Source organism: Rhipicephalus sanguineus, chromosome 6 (assembly GCF_013339695.2).
Source record: "Rhipicephalus sanguineus isolate Rsan-2018 chromosome 6, BIME_Rsan_1.4, whole genome shotgun sequence".
NCBI classification, from domain to species: Eukaryota; Metazoa; Arthropoda; class Arachnida; order Ixodida; family Ixodidae; genus Rhipicephalus; species Rhipicephalus sanguineus.
In genome coordinates, this window is record NC_051181.1 from 169,310,786 (window position 1) to 169,331,081 (window position 20,296).

General features: G+C 48.6%; 1 protein-coding gene and 1 long non-coding RNA gene across 2 annotated transcripts in view; both read left to right on the top strand.

Annotated features, from left to right (window-relative positions):
* LOC119397705 (katanin p60 ATPase-containing subunit A-like 1) overlaps positions 1–20,296 on the top strand; it is a 120,641-nt gene that overhangs the window by 41,359 nt on the left and 58,986 nt on the right. The gene's annotated exons all lie outside the window — the stretch shown is intronic.
* Positions 18,697–20,146, top strand: LOC125759062 (uncharacterized). Its single transcript, XR_007416670.1, has 2 exons — positions 18,697–19,053; positions 19,664–20,146. It is a non-coding gene; the product is annotated as an uncharacterized LOC125759062 (long non-coding RNA).

The following is a 20,296-nucleotide window of genomic DNA, read 5'->3' on the forward strand; positions in this document are numbered from 1 at the left end:
GTTCGCTCCTGAACCGGCGTGCGGTCGCATTCGCGGGCGATGTGCCCCTGTGCGCCGCACCGGTAGCAAGGACTGTGGAAACCACGCTGGCCCAGGCGCTCTTCGCCGCGATCCGGCGGGCCTCGCTCCGCATTGCGCCGCTCGTCTGGGCTCGTCTCGACCACGTGCTCCTGCCGCGGAACGTCACGTGCAGGCGCAGCACAGGCCGTACGAAGCGCGTAAGCGTAGGGGTCCAAAGCGCGGTCTGACAGTTCCCAACCGCGCGGTACGTGCTCATCAGCGAACGATGCTGACGCGTTACCCCTAAACGCCTCTGAACCGACCGCGCCACAGTTCCACGCACAGCGAGGCTCGAGTGACTGTGCTGCGGGTGGAGGCGGGCGGTACGCTCGCGCCGCGAGAATGTCCCCTTGTATGCGCTTCGCTTCGGCGGCGAGCTCTTCTAGGTCTGTGAACTTGCATCCCCTGAAGTGGGCCGCAAAAGTCGGGTGCGCTTGCCGTGTAACGCGCTCTACTTTCTCCGCATTGGTGGCGAGAGGGTTAGCGAGGCGATAAAGTTCGTCCATCGCCCGTACGTACTCCAGCAAGGATTCATCCAGATGCTGGGTGCGTAGCTCCAACTCCCTCCTCAAACGCCACTCATAATTCGCCGGAAGGAATTCGTCGCGGAAGCTCTCGCGGAACTCTTCTACCGTGCGGGCGCGATGTCCGGTCAGTCGGAACCATCGGGCCGCTTGCTCTGTCAGCGACACCGGAACTACACGCGCGAGAAGTTCGGCATCGGGAAGCCCCATTGCCTGCTGATAGTAGAGCAATCGGTCGAGATACTCATTTGCGCTCCTGCAGTCGTGGTGGCCACTGTAGGTAGGCATGTCTACCTTGACACGTGGTCCCTCACTTTGTGAAGGAGGCTGCGCTGTGTTTTGCAATGCGCTTGCTAAGCTCTGCATAACTGACAGCGCATTCTGCAGGAGTACCTCGCTCGAGGGCACACTATTGCCCGAAGACACGGCCACATCTGCGGCTTGTGCCGAAGCAACATGTGGTGGCATCTCGCTGTTCGCGTCGCGAGGTGACAGGGCGCCCGGCGTGGCGCTCTCCGTCGTAGGCCTAGACCCTCCTAACGCGGTTGCTGCAACACCTTGGTTGTCCCGCGTGAAACAACCAGAATTTACGCTGTCGGAAAGTCCAAACAATGCCCCCGCGTTAGCCATAGGATCGACATTCTGCGACGCGACATCAGACAACATGAACAAATCCTGGAATTCAGACATGCCCGTTGTCCTACGTTGACGGAGCGTAGGTAGTCGCTCGCGTACACAAAACTAGCCGCGTTGCCAAATTCGTTAACGTTGGGCGCCAGATGAGGGGGGTCCGCTCTATGCACGGCTGGTGCAGAAGCCTAGCTCCGGTCCCAGCCGCAAATAGTCATACCGTGTCAACGTCCCCTTCCCGTAGCGCGCGTCATCGCAGCTACGACGGGTTTGGGCGAATAAGGCAACAGGCTAGCACAACAAACAACACTTTATTGCTACGTTAGCAATAACGCGTAAATGTCGCGTAGAGGGATAGTCCGCTCTCGTAGAAAAACAAAGGGTATGGCTTACACCTTCGGTCGATGTTCGGCTCACGGAACTTGGGGTGGTGAGGGTATGGCTTACACCTTCGGTCGATGTTCGGCTCGCGGAACTTGGGGCGGTGAGGTGTTACCTCGCAGGTCAGCAGGACACGACAGACCGTCTGCTCGTCTGCCCGGTTGTTTTATTCACCTCCCGTCTCCCTCCCCACCACGAGGGTTGTTTCCCTCGCAGGGCGAGTTCCCTTTCCCGTGAGCCGGGAAGCGAGGATTGGCGCGCGGAGTGACGGGAAAGAAGGGGTTGTCCGGAAAGGGCGACGGTGCTCCTCTCCTAGTGGTCCCTCGGCTCCCGCTGTCAGTTCGCGATCGCGCCAGCCTTAAGGAAAGGAAATAGGCGCGCGTGCTCTCCCGCAGTAGTGAAATACATTTACGATGTATCGCCTGTATCGCGATACTATGCAGGACACGTGTATCTCGTTACATTGTTTTGTGTCGGAAATGAGTTGAGTCGTGTTTCCAATGGGGGAATGGCGTTTTTTTTTTTCTTTTTTGTGCCAAGACAAGCAAAGGCGCGCCGCCGGTCGCCGACAGATTGGGCGATGGTTTCCGCTCAAGCACAGAATGGTCCATGTGGTAAAGCGCGTGACGCCGCAGACGGAAGAATCGCGGGGGCAATGTTGTCGGCCTCTGCCAACGAAAGTTGCTGTCTCTCAAGTTCAGTGCAGCACGCCTAATTTTTTCGGGTGGCAAGCCATTACATCGCGACCCCCCCGCGCGGATACCGCCTTGGAACAGGCTTTGCAATGCTTCGCGTGCTTTCAGTTCTCAAAACGGCGGCACTTCCAAAGCAGTTCCCGTAGTCGCGGCGGAAGTGACTAGAAGATGGCTATCTTTGACGCGCTTTCAGCCACCTCTCCAATGTTAAGGTGCGTTCCTAATTGATTACATGCGTGAAACGGTCTTTGTGGTAGCAGGCTCCCCCACCGCCGGAGCCTACTTCGCCTGTTGCGGCTTTCTCAAATGGGTGCTGGTAGCGTCGGTGGTGGTGACAGCTTCATTGAAGCCGACAGGGTCAGATGGCTTAGGATTCCGAAGATGGGACAGACTTCGGATTCTGAACAGTCAGAACAACCCAAGTTAGGGCGGAAGCGTTTCGGTATCTAGATGACCCGAGAAGAGATATCGCCACGCTGCAGGGCAATCCGGCTATGAAGGCGATATTTATTCACTATAACACGAATTTGTGCTCGCTTTCAGCGGTAGGCAGACTTGTTCTTTCGTGAGTCTTGTGCTGAGGCTGAACCGACGCTGTTAGAAGACAGCCTATTTGAGAACCCTACACTGCAACCTTCGCAGCAAAGCAGATCTTCAAAATAAATGTGTGCTTTTTCTCAATTCACTGGTGTTCATTAGTGATTCGAGTGATTTGCTTAAAGTGTGCTATGTCTAGCATAGCTTAGTTTGTTCGCCAAGTATATCGATTTCGGTGTCCAATCCTTGTTACTGTTGCTGTGAAATAGTGTATTTTTATTGCAATTGATACTTGTAATTATGTCATTATTACTAATTATGTACTTTGTCTACCCCCTCCCCTGCAATGTCTTAATGGCGCTGAGGGTACTGTAATAAATAAATGAACTGAACGTTTCGATGCGATGTAACTTTAATTACAACATTATGCTGCACTAATAAGTGTCTTTGCGTAATATGAGCATACTTCAAATAAAAAAAGTATTCCAGTATCTGTATCGCTGTAACTGTATTCCGGAATACTTTTTTCGTCTTATTGCAAAAGTATCTCCGAAATATCCCGTTACGTTAAAGGCAACTGTATCTCAGTATCTGTATTTTAGGCTTCCAGTTCATGTATTTCGATATCTGTATTCTGGAATACTTTTCTGAGTATCTCTGCCCAGCCCTGGCTAGGGGTGGCCTACTTGTGGACGGGGAATAACTGCAGGGAAAAGAATCAGGAGATAGTGGATTGCATGAGTGCGGATATTAAGGAATTTGGTAATGGGGCCGAAATCATCCTTCTAGGGGACATGAATGCCCACATACATGATTTTGACGGATATTCAGACACCAGTGGGAAGTTATTACTAGATCTCTGCAAGCAACTTAGTCTGGAGATAGTTAACACGGGGCCTAAATATGATGGGCAGATCACATGGGAAGTCGAAAACGAGCAATAAAGTACTGATTATTGTCTCATGACTGAAGGAATTCATCACAAACTGAGAGGAATGAGAATAGACGAGGAAGGGATTAAAAGCTTGGGTAGTGATCATCAACGAATAACATTACAAATAGGATATAAAACTGGAAGTAAGAGCATAGAGTCAAAGTCTGGTAGCTCGTACTTAAATGACAAACAAATAACAAATATAGCCGCAAGAGTCGAGGAAGAAATAAGCAAAATACCAGGCAAGGACTGAGAGTATAGTGAGCTGTTACATCTAATGACGATGGAGATAGGCAAAGAGAAGAAAACCATTTGCTGGAAAGGAAAGAGGAAGCCAAAAAGTTGGTGGGACAAGGAAATCCGGGAAGCGATCGAGAAGTGATGTGAAGCATCACGGGTGCATAAACAGGCATAAACGGTGAAGCGGCCACAGGACGAAGTCAACAATATACAGGAAATATATTTAGAGAAAAAATCCATAGTACACAAGTTGGTAGAGGCAAAAATTAAAGGTGAAAGTGAACGCTGGGTGACAGAGATTTACGAAAAAAAAGAAGGCCATGCCTAGGATATTTTGGAGCCACATAAAGGCGCTAGGTAGGAAGTCTGTCACAATGCAACAACATATGGTAGATGAAGGAGAAAATCAATTGGAAGGGTACGAAGCGCTAGGTTACATCAGAAAGGTAACAGCCGATTCATTTAAGAAGACCATCCAGGGGATTTCCCTGGTGAGTAAAAGTATGACGGAGAGAGCAACTGAGTAAGAGCTAGTACTTGAGAATTTCAACTGCAAAAAGGCCGAAGGAAAAATTCCACAGCGCACTGCCCCAGGTTTAGATGGGGTTTCCGTTAGCCTCATTAACGAACTAGGACATAACACTACAGAAGTACTGCTGAAAGCCGTGGAAAAATGTTTACAGGACAGGCAAATACTGGACAGTTGGCGAAAAAGTAGAATGAACTTAATCTGTAAAGGCAAGGGAGAAGAGGATAACATTTGCTCGTATAGACTACTAACCATTACATTGGTACTATACAGGTTGGCGATGTAGGCAGCACAATTAGATATAGAAATGTGGGCAGAACATAATGATATTATGGGAGAACTTCAGAGTGGATTTCGAATCGGCTGGCGGTTAGACGACAAACTGTTTGTTCTTACTCAGTGTATAGAAATATCTAAAATAGAAAACAGGCCCTTGTACGCGGCATTTCTAGACATTACTGGGGCGTATGAAAATGTTAATCAGGAAATTTTGGGGGATTTATTGAAAGAAATGTGCGTAGGCGATGACTGTATGCAGCTTTTGAGGGAGATATGCCGAGAAAATACAGTTTGCATAGAATGGGAAGGAATAAGTTGAAGGGGTCCGTTCTATGCATGGCTGGTGCTGAAGCCTAGCTCCGGTTCCAGCCGCACACGGCCGTACCGTGCACGTGTTAACGCCCGCTTCCTGTGCGCAAGTGATTGCAGCTACGACGGGTTCGGGCTAATATGGCAACACGCTAGGTCAACAAACAACACTTTATTGCTATGCTAGCAATAATGCGTAAGCGTCACTTAAGAGGGATAGTCCGCTCTATGTAGAAAACGAAGGGTAAGGCTTACTCCTTCGGTCGATCGTCGGCTTGTGGGTCGTTTGGGTTATCACGGTGACCACTGGCACAAGAGAGAGCGTCCCTCTGACTGGTCGGCTCTTTTATCGCCTCTACTCTCACTCCCCCGCGAGGATTGCACTCGCAGGGGGCGAGTGCCCTTTCCTGCGAGCAGGGAAATGAGGAAAGCGTGCGGCGCCAAGCGGCGGGATTAAGGGATCCTTAGAAAAGGGGGGCTCCCTCTCCGTGTGGCCTGTTGGTTCCTGCCGCCAGTCTGCGATTGCGGCAGCGTCAAGAAAAGGAAATGGCCGTGCGTCCCACATCCTCCTCCCCTTAAAGGCCAACTCCGGCGTTTTTTCGAGGTCGATGGATCTCAATGAAATTCGCTGGGTACGTTCCTTTGCACGTTTCCGTCATTTATGCCAAATTACAGGCTTGAGACATGCGCAGATTGTTTGCAAATGAATTTTAAAGATTGTCTGCAAACACCCTCCTGGCTTCCCACAATTATTGGCAACATTGCATCTGTGACGTCAGTATTGGGAAGGCGGCGGAAGTGACGCAGCCGAGGGCACCGCTAACTTCGGCGCTTCGGCCGCTACAGCGAGCGTCTGTTGTGCACAAGGCGACAGACAGCGTTGGTTTGGCCGGCGCTTCGCTGGTCGTCCCGGCTGTCACAGTTTTCATACTCGGCGCCGGCGTGACCGGCATGCCTTGCACGACTTCCGGTTCGTTCGTAACGACTTATACGTCATACGTAGACAGTACACTCGGTTGGGTTTCGGTTTCGGTGTTGCGCTATTTTGCTTATTTAAAATTATTCTCCAATTTGCCGAGTATTTCTGCTATCGGGCCCGTAACAGGAGCGTCTCAGGAACATAAAAGCACCATTGCTTCGACATGGCCAAAAAATCGCCGGAGTTGGCCTTTAAGGGGAGACACTGCTCTTGAAATTTTTTTCTCATTTCTTGATCGATTTCTTGATCGATTTTGATGATACTTGGTGAGTTTATGTATATTTGTGTGCTGATTTCAAATATGCAATTATTTTTCTTGTATTACCGGTAGTTTTTAAAATACAATATATTTCATGTGCCTTTTGGGGAGGAAGATTTTTTTTTTTAACAGAGAGAGTTACAAAGTAAATCAGCATATCACAATAACCTGTAATCAGAACTGAGTGCAATAAAACAAAAACTGATGTTCTAAGCCCATTAGAACAAAAGTTATGGTATGTTGAACATTCACGAAGGAAATCGCAGCTTGAAATTGACGCACTCGTGAATATTCAACATATTGTAAAGGGGATCCGGGGGGTGAAGCCGATGCCGGGTGACTGGACCTTTAAGGCCCCCCGGCAGAGGCAACACACCCCTTTGGCCCCGGCTTCACGTAGACGGCACCCCTAGGCTGGCCCACCGAGGGGAAATCGGCAGTCACCTTTTCCTGTCTCCCTCTTCCCTGATAATCGTCTTTTTCTCTCATTTTACATCTCTCCTGTCTTCTCCTCTCTTCTAGTTACTTCAGTTTTTCCTGGCGGCAAGGGCTAACCGTGTGTGGCTCCCCAACCTTAGGTAGACCATATTAGGTTATAGTAACGACATACTACTGGCGTGGTGCAGACTTTTTAACATGTCCTGCCACGCCCCCTCGTTGGGCTCCGTGGTGGGTGGTAGGCGCCGTTGCCGAACAAATGACTTTCTTCATGGGACCCTCGAACCCCTCACCCAGCGATCATGCCTCGAAAAGGACACGCACCGAAGCGACCTCGACATTCTATTTCAAAAGACAAGACACCTTCCCGAAATACCATGTCATCCACTGTGACAGTAACAAGAAAGCAACAAATATTTCACCATTTCTGGTTTCTAGATGCCTCACTGAAACCATTGGCGCTGGCTACAAAGCCACCAAAATGGCCAGTGGGGACATTCTAATTGAACTAAAGGACAACACCCAATATCAGAAACTGAGCAACCTCGTAGCATTTGGAGATAAACCCATTACAGTTACCGCGCACAGAACAATGAACACAGTTAAAGGCGTTGTTTCAGATGATGACCTTGTGGACCTCACAGATGAAGAACTCTTGGACGGGTGGAAAGATGAAAATGTTATACATGTACAACGAATCAAAATTAGGCGGGATGACACGGAAATTGACACAAAACACATTATAGTCACCTTTGGCTCCAGCACACTCCCTGAAACAATCACAACAGGCTATCTCATGCTATGCGTCCGACCGTACATACCCAATCCGCGGCGGTGTTTCAAGTGCCAGAGGTTCGGCCACGCATCGCAGAGTTGCCGTGGGCAACTCACCTGTGCAAAGTGCGCCACAACCGGGAACTCCACCGATGACAGCAGGGCCGAGTATGAGACCCGTCGTTACGCAAACTGCGACAACGCCCATCCCGTATACTCTCGCTCGTGCATAGCCTGGAAAAGAGAGAAAGAAGTCCTTACAATCAAATTCCAACAGAACATCAGTTTTCGAGAAGCCCGACAGCGTGCAACACTAACATTTCTCCAGAAACCATCTTTTGCTTCTGCAGTGCAACAGGGGGCAACACTGCAGCGGCCACAAGCGGTTGCCCATGCCACACGAAGTGTGCAGAGGCGAACGCCACCCACCCCCATGGCGGAAGCAGCCAAGGCTGCTCCGCCTACGAACGGCACGGCCACACCAGCGGCCGCTGCAAGCCTTGGTTGCAGCCAGGCCCGGCCTGCAGCAGTAGAGGTCCCCTCGACCTCTGGCCTGTTGAGGCCAAAGGCTTCGTCTGTTGAGGCGAAGCCAACACAACGAAAACACAACCCACTGGAGCGTGTGCCCGGTGCCTTGCCAGAGGCAATGGACACAACTCCTAGTGGAAAGGCGCAGACAGCGCCAAAGGAGCGGCGAGAACTCCTTGACCGCTCCAAAAAAGACAAATCCCTAATTACAGGGCCCGGTAAAGGCTCTGTAAGGAGACCAGTTTCCTTTAATGTCACCTACCGTTTTTAACTAGCTGAAAGCTCTACATATATACATTTGCTTACTTTTATTCCTGCCACTTTATTATGGCTTTCATGGTTCAGTGGAACTGTAGAAGGCTCATACACAATTGAGGTGACGTGAAGGACATCATAAACAAGTATTCACCAACAGCTTTCTGCCTTCAAGAGACAAATCTAGATGCGAAACATACCCAAGTCCTTAAGGGCTTTACAGTAGTCTGAAAAGGTCGCGCATGCTGCAGCCGACTGTCGGGAGGAGTAGCCATCGCTGTCCAGGGTGGCACCCCTACCCGAGATGTCGAACTGAGCACATCCTTTGAGGCAGTTTATCCTACAAAACCATTACCATATGTTCACTTTACGTTCCACCCCAGGTGAATTTGAGCAGTAAAAACTTAGACGATGTAGTAGAAAATTTGCCGAAGCCATTTATTTTAGGAGATTTTAATGCTCACTCCACGCTTTGGGGTAGTGAGAAAACCGACCATAGAGGGCAGCTCATTGAAGATTTCATTCTATCGAATGACGTTTGCCTTTTAAACTCTGGTGCTTTCACTTACTTTTCATCAACTTCGCGGACCTTTAGCTGTTTAGACCTTGCACTCTGTTCACCATGCCTTTTTAGTGATCTGAAATGGGAAGTCCTTAACACGTCATATGGTAGTGATCACCTACCCGCCATCATAAAACTTGCACCATCATACCCAACCTTAGCGGAACGGCCTCGTCGGTGGATTTTACACCGTGTGGACTGGCCAACCTTTTCAAAAAACGCAAATCTCGAAAAGGCCTTCGCGCCAGAATTGTCCATAAATGAGCTTAACAAAAAAGTTTGTAGAAGTCATAATCTCAGCGGCAGAGAAAGCAATACCGCAAACTTCCGGGACTCTGCGTAAAAGGATGAATCCATGGTGGACAGATGAATGCACAAAAGCAAAAAAACAGCAATACAAAGTCTGGGGACTTCTCCGAAGGCACCCTATATACGAGAACCTCATCCACTTCAAAGAGGCGAAAGCTAAAGCGCGTTACATTAGAAGGCAGGTGGAAAAGTGTTCCTGGCAAAAATACATTACATCCATTAATAGCTTCATCCCATCTAAATATATTTGGGACAAAGTCAGGAAATTCAGAGGAGCCTATTCGTCATACACTATACCGATACTTACAAGTCCACACGCACAAACAACAGTACAAGAACAGGAAAACATTTTAGGCGAACACTTCTACAACATCTCAAGCTCAGAAAATTACACAGATCAATTTATCAGGTACAAAGAATCTGCAGAATACCAGAGACTGCCCTTTACGACCACTTCAAACGAAGCTTATAACAATCCTCTGACATTACAGGAATTAAACCGAGTAGTACTCTCCGCCGGCAAAAAAACGGCACCAGGTCCGGACTGTGTTCACTACACAATGCTTGCACACTTATCTGAAGCCTCTACTGTAGCACTCCTTCAATTTTTTAACAAAATATGGGAAACTGGTATAATGCCAGAAGATTGGAAAAATGCCATAGTGGTGCCATTCCTAAAACCTGGCAAGCCTCCAACCTCCACTAGTAGCTACAGGCCCATTGCGTTAACAAGCTGTCTGGCCAAAACATATGAGAGTATTATAAACATCAGACTCACGTTCATCCTTTATTCGAAACGCCTAGTAGACCCACACCAATGTGGCTACAAAAAGCCCTACATCAAACGTCTTGATCCTGTACACCATCTCGGCCTACGTCTGTCCAGCGGTGCTTACAGGACATCACCGGTACAGAGTCTGTATATATATTGTAACGAACCTCCTCTATGTCAACGAAGAGCACTACTAACCCTGTTATATGTTCTCAGAATCAAGTCATCACCTGAACACATATGTCACGATATTCTTTCCAAATGTACCTCACGCACACATTACCTGAACAAACCACACTTAAGACACGGGTCTTTGAGACCGAAAATCAGAAAAAAAATCGAATTTTTGAAAATGTTTTATTTGGATTCTACCGCTACTGATGCATAACCTCGCCAATTTTTATGCGTCTTAGATCAGTATTTTAGCCGTGGCAGCATTTTATGTGCCATCAGCGAGCTAAACTTTTAGCGATGAACGCGTAAAAAACGGGCTTATTCAGCGCCGCGCTGATGCCGTTCTACGTTTCCTACGGCAGCCATCTTGGTCGCATTCGAAAGAGCCGTGCTTTTTCTTGAATATCCCGCCGCCCTTGTTTCCATCCACTGAGAATTCACGTAGAAAATCCGCGCCAAAAAAAGGTCCCACCGCGTGAGCCCATTGGCACAATGAGCACACGTGACTAAATAACGCTTTCCGATTCGTCGAGCCTCCCGCGCTGTCTGCTGCAGCGCACGCAAAGCGGCAAGTTCATCTCGCCGTGGTATCACCGGTATCACTGTGTTGTCTCGTCGATTTACGTCCGTAAAGTTCCAACCCGCGCAAGCTGGCAAGAAATTGGAGCAGACGTTTTTGATCATTCTCAACAAAGACTGCACGTTGCGGTGGCTTACTGGCACGGTGCCAAGTGAGCTAGACGAAGTGCGCCGCAGCCGCCGGGAGTGAATTAGGCCTACGCTCTCGGCCGCGTTTTGGAACTTTGATCGTGGCGAAGCCATAGGCTTCCCAAGCAACGCTTAGCGGCGCTGCTGCTCTTGACAGACAGCGCCATCTCTGGCAGAAAAAGAGAAACTGGGGTGTAAGCAGCGAGCGTTTTCCCTTCTCTCCACCGCGTTGCCGCTCGCTTCTGTGCACGTGCAGAGCTCTTGCGGCTGCTCGCGGCTGCTCGCGGCGCCTCACAATGTACCGCCCGCAGTACGGGTTCAAAAAGATCTCACAGCTGGACAAGCACTTCCGAAAAGCGAACTTGATAAAAGGAGAAAGGCTCGTCAATCACGTTAACGGTGAAGAGCAGACGATCGACGACAACGACGCCCGACTCAAAGCGAAATGCATTTTCCAAGTCGCGATTACACCGTGTAGGACGTATACCTCAACGTAAGTCTCATTCTGTCGTGTTAAAGATGAATAATGGTCCACATGCACTCCGAAATGAAGCTGTACACGCTATGGACGTTCTGCGGTGTGGACTACGAATCATATGATTGTTGTTTTGATATGGCATGCTTAACAGTAGCAGCCGTGTACTTTCGTGAACAAACGTTTGCGGCGTGCGAAAAAAAGAAATTACACGGCCATGGCCCTGTTTCCTGAGAAGGTTAGAGTCAAGTCCTCCGTGCTGCTGGAGAATCACCTGCCGATTAAGACGCGAGGCAGCTAGCTGAGCTTTAACCACTGGGAAGCAAGATGAACTGCTCGCCTCGTTTTTTCGGCTCTCGCGTCATGCTTGCAGTCTCTTTTTATGATATCGACTTGACAGGCGTATAGAACCTGCTGCGTGAACGCGGCTAGAAAATCGCACAAAGTCAGAAGGTGGTTACTTCAAGGTTGCAATTGCAAAGCATGTATTAAGTGTCAGTTATATTTAGCGGCTTAAATATATATCATCCTAATAAAGTGACAAAAACATAGCAAACCTGCAGAACGATGTCAAAGCTTGCTGAAAATGCATGGACGTCCGTTCCAGCGTGATAAAGCAGCCTTCCCGACGCGTGAATTGCAGGCGCCGAACTTCTGACAATGTGCCGAGTTCAGTTGAATTGAACCAACCGCGCAACGCTAACGGTATAGCGCGAGTGTGACCGTTCAACAACGACAGGTAGGTCTCACGAACACGGGGAATCAAAACACAAAGTTGTTTCACCTACAACTGTAACTGGACTTTCACAATGCGAGAAGACAGCGAGTAATCATTACTGTAGTCGCTGCATGCATGCGCCGCGTCACTTACCGATTCAGGTAGTTGAAACGAACGAAAGCGATATGAACTCAGCCAAAATAGAAGGCGAGACAGTGCTGTCAGCTATCCACGCTTGTCGCCTTTATTTCTCGTGCGACACGCCCGGGAACCGATACAGTTTCACACGTGAATTGTGTGCCTTAGTGTTGTCGGCACTGTTGTGGCAGGCCACTAAACCGCAATACTTCAGACCTCGCTTGCGCTTCCGCGTGGTCGCTTCTGCCATCGCGGAAATGCGCTGCTTTGCACAGCAAGCCTCTCGGTTCAACGTGCCGAGCTAACCCCCCGCCCCCCGTTACCCGCACCACCAGAACGCGTGCGCATGTGCGCTACCGCTACCGTGAAAGGGGCTGAGTCGGCCGCGCATAAGGTTCAGAGCTTTCTGACAGAGCCGCAGCGCGGCTGGCGCGGCACTGTCGTCGCGCCGCAAGCTTGAGCTTGGGTTTCCTACATCGAAAGTTGCGCAGCGGTCATAAATTCGAAAAAAAAAAGAGCGAGATCACGGCTCGGGTGCATCAGAAGCGCATCTAGCGGAGGACGGCGTGGCGGCGGAACGCGATTCATCAGTCGAAATGCCGACTTCACTTGTGTCGGCGGCCACCTCGACGAAGTCAGTGATAGGCAGCGTGGTAGAAGGATCGACACGACGTTCTTGACTAGTGCCGATCGTGCGTAACAGCAGATACAGACTGAAGATAAGATCTCCAGCTTATCGGCAACTTCGGCTAGCGAGCGCAAGCTACGGACGCTCGCAACAGCGTGCGAGGGCTCTGACCCGACGGTGGCTAACTACGGGATCGTCGACTTCTCCGCAATCAACAAACTGCTTGAAAGGACATGCAATGGGGCCGTTTCGATTGGAAAATGTGATAAACTACTCTCCTGGTGTCTTATAAGGCATTTATTTGCAAAGTAAATCATTTTTACTTGTGTAGCGCTCTTTTAAGATACAGAGTTTTGTTTTTTGCTTTTTTCTCAGTTATTTTTTTGGCCACCTTTCATTCTTCTGGCGAGCGTTTCTCAGCTTTGGTACACTCGGTTTTGATCATTTTTGTATTACTGAAAAGCTGGATGTTTAGTGAGTGCAACAAAGTGTCATATGTTACTATAGAAAAGCGTAAATTTTTACCAGAGAGAAAATAACAAAAATATATTTTCTCGGTAGTCAAATGGCGAACTTTGAAGCTCCATAACTTATGTTGTAGGAAAGCTAGATCCATAAAATTTGCTTTTTGCACTCTTTGATAACTGTAGAATGCAATGACATTTAATTCAGCAGGATATGAGTAGCCAATTTATTAAAAAGGTGATCAAACGAAATTTTAATTAATGATTAATTTAAAAAATAGCCGTAAGGGCTACATAAAAACTGAGTTTATATTTGATATTTACACATGTAAATACATGATCACTGAAGTTTTCATCATCCTAACTTAAATAAAAAGATGCTTTATGTCAAAGTGCCTCCTCCCCCCTTAATCAAGCCACTCATCTGACGTTTTGAAGAATTCCGCCAATCCAATTTCGTCCCTAAAGATGTATTGAGAGTTGCTCAAAAATCACCCAGACTACCCCCGTGGTTTGACTTCACGCAACTCTGTGATTTCTCACTCACCCACCGGAAGAAAAGAAACACGCCGCCAGAACACATAATACAAGATTTGCATGCACTACAACTTAAGTACAGCAATTACACGGTATATTATACAGACGACTCCAAAACAAAAAGCCATGTGGGCGTTAGGATCATGAGAGGGGAAAGTGCAATTAGCATCAGGCTACCTGAATGCATGTCCATTTCTACAGCTGAAGTCTATGCCCTGAGAGAGGCAGTGCGAGACCTAATCTCAAAGAAACACAAGAAGGCAGTCCTTTACACAGACTCGCTAAGCGCATTAAAAGCTCTTGACTTCAGGTCTGAGTGTGAACCACTAATAGGCGACATTCTAAATATGGTAATACGTAATAACAAAGCTCAGATTCGTTTCTGCTGGGTACCAAGCCACATTGGCAGGCTGACAAATGTGCTTCTCTGGCAGCTCACAGAACAGTCACCAAAGCAAAAGCTCCCCTCAAAGATAGCCGGCGAGTAACAAAGTGGCAGCAACATTAGGACACATGAAAAAGTAAAAGCTCCATCTGTTAAAACCAGCGCTAGGAGAATGGAAAACCTGTCATCACCAAGAACGGTTTATCGAAGTCGTGTTATGCAGACTACGAAGCGGACATACTCACCTGACACACAACTTACTTGCAAATGAGCCCCAACCAGCTTGTGAAGATTGCCAAGAGCCGTTAACAGTTATACACATACTAATCTCATGGCGTCACACTGAGACACAAAGACAAAAACACTTCAGTGCACTGTACAAAAAACATGTACCGTTACATCCATCCCTTCTTCTAGGAGATGACTCACTTGTGCCGTTTTCTGATGTGCTCAATTTTCTGAAAGAATGTGGTTTTTTAAGTAATTTGTAGCACCATATTTCTGTCATAGCTTTGTAGTTTTATAATCACGACCACCTTGTCACTCATTGTCAGGAGACACATTTCACATCGCACTCATGATTTTATTATGCATATATGTTTTACCCGCCTTTTGCGTGTGGAATTTTAGGCCCCTCTACAGCCACCTCACATAACCACCACTCACACTCGCTGTAATGTCGTCATGAACATCTAGCTCAAGATCACTGTTAAGAGTCATCTCTCAAAACCTTGTGGCTGGCGCATCATAGCCTGAGTTGCTTTTGCGCCAAAAAACCGGACTTAACTAACCCGAGCGTTCTCACCCGCCGCCTGTGGCTTGGGGGGGGGACTGTCCCCATGCTCCTCCTGTGACACGCATACGTGCCTGCCACTCGGTTTGCCTTTCATATTTGCGAGCCGATCAGCGAGCGAGGAAACCTTCTCTCACACTCCGTACGGCCTTGACCATTTTGGTGCCAGCAAGGCCGCAAACTCTTTGCTTGCATCGCTGAGAACATGATGGTGTCACAGCACCAGATTGCCCCCTTCTTAGTGTACGTTCCAATGCGAGCGGTGATACTGTGCCTTCTGCTGTGCCCTAGCAGTGCCAAGATTACGGCGTGCTTTATCTAAAGCTTCCGCTAGCTTCTCACGCAGGTGTGTTGCGTATTCAGCTTTTGCTGGTGACGCGACTGGCACTCCACTGCAATCCGCAAGAGCAGTCTCCATAGGATTTGGCAGTTCTCTTCCCTGGTTTAGAGAAGATGGTGCATACCCAGTTGAGCTGTTCACAGTTGATCGCAATGCAAACCCGATCTCTGCAAGGTAGGTATCCCAGTCCCCACCTGGTTTATTTTCACATTGTGTTGCGCTAACGGGTTATGCTGGTCGCTTTCTTTCTCTCACGCTTCGTCCGCACATACATCACTCATACAGGTGCACAATACAGTGCTTATCACAACAGATCACCAAGACTCCGACATTACGAGCTACAAGTAACACACACACGCACGCACATGTGGCAACGCTAATGCCATGGCTTTTGCGGGCAGTAAATCGTACACAGACGCGCACATTCTGACTTCACCTTCACCTCACTGCACACGAATGAACGCGACGATAATCGCCGATGTGGTGGCCCACGGGTGATATGCTTGGTGTATTTTAGCGACAGAGGGAAGTCACGCCGTGTTGCAACTTGATGCTGCCGAAACGACTAAACGTGATAAAGCGTTGTAAAACACTCCGAGCTGCTGCCACTTTGGTGCACTCCAAACGCTGCACAGTCACAAGCTCCTACTGCAACAAATGACGACCTGCAAGGATGATGCTGAGTACGTGCGGATAACAGAAGGAAAGAGCTTCTTTTGGAAGAAACAAACACCACAAGAAATTTGAATTGACGGCTCTCGATCTCAGTGCAGCGGTACCTCGCCTCTCGTCGAGAATGGCGCCATGTTGCATTTTTCATTGGTTCGTCCATTGCCTCCTATATTATAGATGCCTGAGGAATGGCTCGAGCTCTCAGAGGAGTCAGCCTGCCTTCAGTTCGGAACAATCGCTGCGCGGTGACGTTCACGACCGAAACTATCACCACAGCGGCGGGCAGTACCGTACCGCCGTATCGTGACTGCCGATAGCCTGGCGCGTGCTCTGTTATGCACTATTGTTCGGGCAAGTTTTTGGTAGGTGACTTGAATGTCGCTGGAGTACCATGGCTTACAGTGAGCAGCGAGCACTCAGTGCTGGTGAAGCAGTGCATGCAGTGACAGTCAACCTAACTTTCAAAAATGCGCTCGAACAATCATGCAGAACAGAGTGCGCAACATTATTTTCAGCGTCATTCACAAAAGCGTTCTTTCAAAATGCCAGCACACGCTACGTTGAGACGGACATTAGGATGAACATATTTGTGTGTGGTTTTTTTATTTCTGTGGGGAAGACACAATAAACAGCTTCAAGTTACGAAAGTAATAATCTTTATATGAATGTTTAAAAAGCCGGCTAATGAACATGAATAGCAACATAAGCGCGCACGGGCAATGAGTCAAACTTTGTCACAGCTTCAGCACTTTTCGAGAGAGAGGCTTGTTCTCTAAGGTCGTCACAGCGGCGTTTCTGTCAGTTGCACCGAGTGCATAATTACTGAACATTGGCTTTACGAACTTTTTGAAATGAGCTCGATGAGCTGCTTCCAGTGGTCGATGTCTGTGTTCCCACAACTCAGAAAGTTCGACCCTGCGCTTCATGCAAATCTCAAGGGGCTTTGTGATTCATCATCTATGCGCCAACACACATTCTACAAACTTCCTGAGCCCTCCTAAGAGCTTTAAGAGTTCTTGACTTCGATATAGTAGTCCACTAGGGTCTGGATGAGTGATAAGCCCAAGAAGGGCCTTGTTGGCTTGGGGCCCTTGCAGCCATAGAGTTTCCTAAAATGACCTAGAGGGAACTCTGGCGCTGCGATCGTTCAGCCACCATGGGAATGATGGGTAGTACACGGATTTGCCTAGTCTTCGTGCTTGTGGGCTTCGAACGCACTTGTGGCTTTGTTTATTGCTATGTTTTGGTTTTCTTTCGGATAAAAGAATGGATCGTTCTGAACTTCGTGACCAGATTTGAATCGGTGAGCCTAAAGAAGTTAAAGTGGTGAAGTGAAACTGCTGATTTTTGCTGAACTTCGTTTTGCGACAAAGCGGATGCAGGCGACGCGGAGCCAAACGGAGCCGAAAGAACGAAGTTTAGACAAATCCGTGTACTACCCATGATTCCCATGCTGGCTGAAGCGCGATGCATTGCAGCTCCCATAGACACTAGCGCCAGAGTTCCCTCTAGTAAGTATTGTAGGAAACTCTATGCTTGCAGCAGTGCGATACAATTCGGACAGGAGATACTCTCGCTCGCAGCTCGAACAATAAACCCTCCCACCATTGCCACACTTGCAACATCGGGATGGCAGTGGTCTTTTAACGTCATAACTGCCATGTCCAAGGTCTTGTCAGCCGCACCTGGGTTAGTGGCAGGGCTTTGTTGAGAAGGGAGGAGTGGTCTTGATGCAAATGATGCCGAGCTTTGAATGTTACTCGCCACTTCGATAGAACTACCTCGTCGTTGTACCTTCAGCGTTACGTCCAGAGGTTGTGGAAGCTTTGCATGACTTAATACTCGCAGAATTCCCAGACACATGGAGCAGAGCATTTAAAACAGACAGTGAAGACTGTGTTTCAAGAAATACCGCCACAAATGTTATGTGCACTTTGTGCCTCTAGAAAGGACGCTTGAGAAAATTTCATACATTGTGGTAGCCTCGATGCTCACCGGAGCCGAAGACTACCGCGGGTTCAGGCTTAGCGAGCCACAGGGCCGCGTCTACCGTCGCCTGCTTACGTTTTGCGCACCGCTCCGCACGCGCTCTGCTCGCAAAGGCGTTGAGCGCCGCGCGGAATAAACACAGTGTTCGATCAAATACAACACACAAACACTTTATTTGCCTCTCGGCGGCACCCCAAACACACAGTACACGTCCGCTCCCGGGCACGGGGAAGCAAAGGGCTTCCCGACGCGGACGATACACCAAGGGGTTCCGCGGAGCACGTCGCAGCTCGCAATGGCGAGCTTTGACACGCCGCTCGGGAAAAGGTCCCTCGCGGCTATGCTGCGCACTCTCGCGATGACCACTGGGCCTGGTCGCGAGGGTTAGGGCAATCTCCGTACGCGTGGGCCTCCGGCAAGTGCGACTCGGCGTGGTACGACCGCGCACGAGCACTAGGCACCGCTCTTTGGCTTCACGTACGAACCGGAGCTAACACTGAGGTAAACACGCCTGCAAGGATGCCCAGGCACCCATGCAGGCTACAGTCCAGCGATTCCCAAAGGGGACGTTGGACCGGAAGGAAATGCGTGCTTACCCAGCGGCGTCCGAGGAGAGAGAGAGTTCGTCCCGCGCGTGCACGCGCGTCAGTCATAGAGTAACAGAAAATGACAAGAGTGGACACACGAGCCTATAAGCGGCGGAGCTACGCAGCTTCTCGCCAGCCGTTAGACGGCAGCACGTCACTCCCTGTTTCCAAGAGAACGCACGTACTAGTTATCTACTGCAGTACCTTTTCTGGTTCACGATACATCTACTTGTCTTTGTCAGACTATGTGGCTGCGGCAGTGGCTTCCGCTGGCTCGCAGTGCGGCTCTAAATCCGTCTTTATCGTCTGCGATTGGACAGTTCGAAATCATCGATTGGTAGCTGTCATGACCATATATGGTCAGGATTGCCGGCATGGCAAGACGACGCGGTGCTCCGTGGAATTCGCTGGGATCGTCTGCCGGGAAGTCACTCTGCTTGGCGGCTGCTTGGTAAGAACGCCTTCATTAGGTTCTTTTTTTCCTTCATTACTTTGCAATGTATTTGTCGCTACAGCTTTAAGTTGACATTTGAAGCTCTTTGTGTTTTAGCGCCGAAAGCTTCTTTGTGCTTCACGCTTCGCGTATGATGCTCTTGAATTGCTTTGCATTAAGAAATAGCAACTTGAAATGCTGCGCAGCACGTTAGCGAAGAAATCCTTTCTTGGCGCCAAAAATGAGTCGCCACTTGCGTCGTAAGGTTTTCTTTGTACATACAATGCCGTTACACGCAGTTCTAATTCACTGCATGGGTGTCCAAATGTGTGAAAGAGTGCAGTTATGCTTAGAATCGTTATTTGTGGTATTCGCAGTTTGCTTGACGCCTATGTTAAGAGCCGAATTAGAGAGAACTTGAGAAATGAGAACCGTGTTCGTTGGCCGTGGCTACGACGTATTATTCTCGTTAAATACTGCCTCAGTAGTTCATGCACCGAAGGTTGCTTTGTTTTCACTGCGGCAACTGCTTGGAACTGTTTTTCGCGAAAGGGTGCTGAGAAGTGCGTCGCACACAATTTGTGCGAAGGCCAGAGAAAATACGGTAAACTTTTTTCTCTTTTTCCAGGTCATGCCGTCCGGAGTCAAGTACTACGGCAGCTACTGCTGCGCTGTGTGGTGCAACAACGGCAGGATAGGGAGAGAGCGTGGTACTAAGTGGTTCAGGATTCCGCGAGACGACAGGTAGCCCTTTGCACCTTTCCAAGATGTAATTTTGAAGTTGTGGTTGTCATTAGCTAACTATCAAAGTATGTCCGTATCTTTCGCACTATTTTGCCGTTCAGCTAGTTAGTGTTTGGATGGTCATACATATTCTTCATTCGCTTAAATCGAGTGGCCCCTTTTCACTCTGAAATCCCCTTTTCCTCTGTGATGCTAATGCTGTCTTCTGCACTTTTATTGTATTGTGAGAATTTTCTCAATATCGCCTATTTATTCCTACTGTGCAATTTCTCAACATGTGGCAGCTGTCTTGCATTGTGCAGTGCACCCATCTTTTGTATGTGCTTATTGAGAATGTGACTTGAAATAAAATGTTTCGTCTGTCCCAGCGATTGTCATGTCTGCATAAACAATGGCATTGTGTGCTCGCCGCTCTGGCGGTGTGGCTTACACAAAGCTACTTATGCATGCAAATAACGCGTTAAAAAAATAATATATATATATATATATATATATATATATATATATATATATATAT